A 4,059-nucleotide genomic window follows, 5' to 3' on the forward strand; every position below is an offset into this window, starting at 1 on the left:
AGCACTTGGGTTTTCCTTTGCTTTTATAGATGGAAATTCATTAAACGTATTCTGCATGGCAGTTATGAGTAATGCTGGTCCGGGAAGAAAAGAAACACAGCTCCCAAAACACTGAGAAAGGATACTCAGATGGACCACAGCTTGGAGAAACGTTGAGGTTCAGTAATCCGTCCACCCTTAGACAGTCCGCAGGACATCCCATGAATGACACCACTTTATTATAGTTTTATTCTCCTCCGATGAGCCAGTGACACTCTCTGAGACACAATGACCTGGTTCAGAAGAATCTGCTCTCTTGGGAGAGTTTTTTTTTTTTTTAACTTGTTTCAAATATATTGGAGGTTTAAAAGTGTTAAAGTTTCTAATTCCTAGGAGAACATTATCTGAATGAATACCCTAATGGCAAACCACTGTACATTGCTTCAGCTGCACTGGGTGCAGAGGGGTAGGGATAATCTTCAAAGCACCCCAGACTCCAGCCGAGGACAGAGGTACACTGGTTTGCATTATTGCGACATCCACATAGCGGTCTAGGTTGCTTTTCCTTCACCAAAGGCTATCTCAGAGAAGCATTATGCTTGACCTCCAAATTTGGCAGACAATTTACTGATGAGGTTTATAACCTTTGGATTACTCTGATACTTTTACATATTTGCAGGGTTCTGGGCCACATCCTGGAAGGCCACCATCACCTCTGGATCCTGCATGGCTGGGAGAACCTCTGGATCACTAAGACTCTCATTGAGCCCAGGCATTCCTGCCATTCCAGGCATGCCACCTCCCATTCCAGGCATTCCTCCAGGAAAATTACCAGGCATTCCCCCTGGAAAGCCACCTGGAAAAGAGCCATACTGTGACCCTGCTTGTCATCTGGCCTCTTCTTCCTTCTGGGCTCGCTCATGTTCTTCTGGAGCCTTCTTAACCCTCTCTATTCTTTCTTTAATCTCTCACTCTTCACGTTTTCGGTCATACTTTCTCCGGTGCTCAGCAATTTTCTGGACCCTCCGTTTAACTTCTTTCAGCATTGCACTAGCATCATCATCATAATCCAGTTTACAGGCAAGGGCAACATCATGTGCTGCTTCTTCCCAATGGCCCAGAAGTCTGTGTGCTTTTCCTCGCCACTTATATGGCTGAGCAGAATCAGGATTTATTTCAATGGCTCTGTTACAGTCTCGAATGGCAGCATTTGGCTTCGGTAATTTGATGAAGACACTGGCCCTCTTGGCATATAGAATGGCCAAGCGAGGGTTTAGCTCGATGGCATCTGTGAACAAGTCGATAGCTCTCTGTAGCTGACCATCATTTAGTGCTTCAATGGCAGCACCTTTCATTTGCTTGATCCATCATCTCCTCAGTTACTTCTACATTTTCATCTCCCATTTCTTGGGGGGCATCAGTGTCTGGTTCAATTACACCTTCATTATCAATTTATAGGTCGTTTTCCTCACTGGGTGGCTCCTCTGTCGGTATGTTTTCTTCTGTCTTCTGACTATCTGCTTTTTCTTCCCTGATATTGTCTTCTGATTTAGCTTTATGAGTAGCTGGTGGTACTTTACCCCCCATGCTCTCCACCCACTCCCGCAGGAAACGCATCTCCTTGGTGTGCAGGACGCTCGGGTCCTGCTTACACATCTTCACGAAAGCGCGAAGCTCCCTGACTTTGCGGGGATATGTAAGGGAGGCAGAGGGCGGTGGCAGCGGCGGAGGCAATGGTGGCTGTGGACCCGAAGGCCCGGTCCCAGGCCCAGGTGCAGCCTTGGTGAGAGCAAGCGCAGAGAGGGGGGTGGCTGCCACAAGGCCCAACAGACTAGAACCTCTGAGAGGTGTTTTCTTAAGAGCAGTTTCTTTAGTCTGCAGGATGATTCCTAAACTATGCTTTCCTGAGGCAAAGTTTGGTTGTTTGGAAAGCAAGGGTGTTGATACCAGCTGTGAGGTAAATCACCAACTGAAGACTCCAGTAATCATCAGAAATGACAGGAGAGGCTCACAACCACCTCCAAGGCAGGAAAACCTGGTTATCAAATTAATTTTGGAAAGTGAAAGATGAAAGGACAGGCCACTTTTTTTACCCCCTGGAAGAATGCTGATTTGGTTCCAAAAATGATTTATGAAAAGAGACTTGTTTCAAGCTTCGTGAAGCTAATTAAACCGGAAATTTGCACCAAGATAAATTCAATCTTTGTGTCATAAAACCACTGGACTATGAAGAGGGGCAGAGGTATAACTGATTATGAGTTATAAGACATAACTGAATGAGGAGGCTGAAGATAAAAAGCAGATAGAAAGTCTCCGTGCTGTTTTCTTTTGGCAGTACTGGAATCCAAACTCAAGGCCTTGTACTTGCTCAGCTTGCATGCTCAGCTGGCATTCTATCTACCTATTGAGCCATGCCTCCAGCCCAACATTTTGCTGGTTATTTGGAGGATTAAAAAGTCTTATGGACTTTTCTGCCCAAGCTTGCTTTGAACCATGATCCTCCAAATTTCACCCTCCTGAGTAGCTAAGATGAGAAGCACGAACCACACATACTCTTTGACATTCTAACATACTACAAGTCTTTTTTTTAATACTCAAATCACCTTTAATGTGCTGAAAACAAATCACTTCACAAATGCATTAACAATTATTTAAAGCATAACTTTGGACACAGTACACAAATTCAAAAGACAAAACAAAATAATACAGCAACACCATCCTGCAGTCTGATCTTAAAATGAACTTTAGGATTTGAGGAATTTATTAAGAGTTTAAGTATTCATAAAATGTGCCTAGTCATGCTCCCCCAGACTTGAATGCTACTGAGAAGAGCTGCACAAGAATATAGTTCCTTGTCAATCTCCACATTTTCCATTATCAAGTGGCCTATTAGTCCAGCTGTGTTCTTGTTCCTTAAATATGTGCTGCAAAACCAGCAGTGAGAACTGGACAGAAACTTTCATTTCCAGGACACAGGTGGATAAGCAACAAGTCAAATTTTAAAATTCTATTTGGGAGAGGAGAAAAATAACAGAAAGAAAAAAATGTATCAGTGTGTCATTGAAGAAGTAGGCCTTTTTAGGATAAGGTACAAGTTGGCTACGATACTGATGGCCTTTAACAGTATTTTGTTATTCTGAGATATATCCTGCCATATAGCTTTTGGGGTAAATTTCTTATCAGAATAGAGCCTTATCTGTTCCACATAAATAAAAATGGAAAAATCTTAAACTCACCAACTTATTTTAGCGATGAGGAAATAGAGTCACACAAGTATATGACTCATAATTTATGACAAGCAGGAAGCAGCATTTCAATTTTGTAATTCCTCAGGTGAATGAAAATCTTTCCACTTTGCTGGTGTACCTTTTGCTCCATGACTTTATCTCCCTTAGGGAAAAAAGGTCCAGGCTGTCAAATATTCCCTTGTTGTAGCCAAAAAATGTGATCTTCCATGCAGACCACTTGCTGCCTTGTCTTCTGTAAGGCTAGAAGACAGTTAGCCAGCCTTTCCTCTATAAGGATCTTTCACACAATTGAAGTGATGTGTTATGGCAACCTCATGCCAGGATCCTGAATGATTCCTCTGCTGGGATTACTTCTCAAGCCTGGAGCAGGCACCCGTCCACCCACTACAGGCTGTGAAGGGAGTGTGTGGTAACTCCATGCTCACAGACATGTTCATGGGGAACATGAACAAAATTACTTGTGAAGGTGACATATTCCAAAGGTGACATGTTCCAAAGCAACATGGGAATATTAAACCTATTTAAATCCCTCAGGTTAAGGTATTCTAGTTCAGAGTAACACTGAGAGATAGGAGAGGAAAAAATGTGTGCAAGAATGGTTTAATTCACCTGTGTGAGTCAATCATGCTTGGTAAGTGGGTGGAACTAGAAGAGAAGGGAGCTGAAAGCTGAGGGGAAGAAAACAACGGAGTAAGGGTCAACCCAGAGTTCAGATGAACTCATGTGCCTCAATCTGTATTCCTAAACAACAGTTGACACAGTGACCTGCCAAGTGTCATGCTTAAAATGCCATGTTGCCTCTGGGGTCCTTATGAGAGGTAATGAGGGGCTC

General features: G+C 43.2%; 1 pseudogene across 1 annotated transcript; it reads right to left on the minus strand.

Moving 5' to 3' along the window:
• Positions 1-360: 360 nt before the first annotated feature.
• On the minus strand, positions 361-1,660 carry LOC138821810 (hsc70-interacting protein pseudogene; annotated as a pseudogene). The gene has a single exon (XR_011370219.1). The product of XR_011370219.1 is annotated as a hsc70-interacting protein pseudogene (transcript).
• Between the last annotated feature and the right edge of the window lie 2,399 nt (positions 1,661-4,059).

The sequence above is a fragment of the Dipodomys merriami genome, unplaced genomic scaffold (genome assembly GCF_024711535.1).
Source record: "Dipodomys merriami isolate MVZ:Mamm:240054 unplaced genomic scaffold, mDipMer1.0.p SCAF_94, whole genome shotgun sequence".
NCBI lineage: Eukaryota > Metazoa > Chordata > Mammalia > Rodentia > Heteromyidae > Dipodomys > Dipodomys merriami.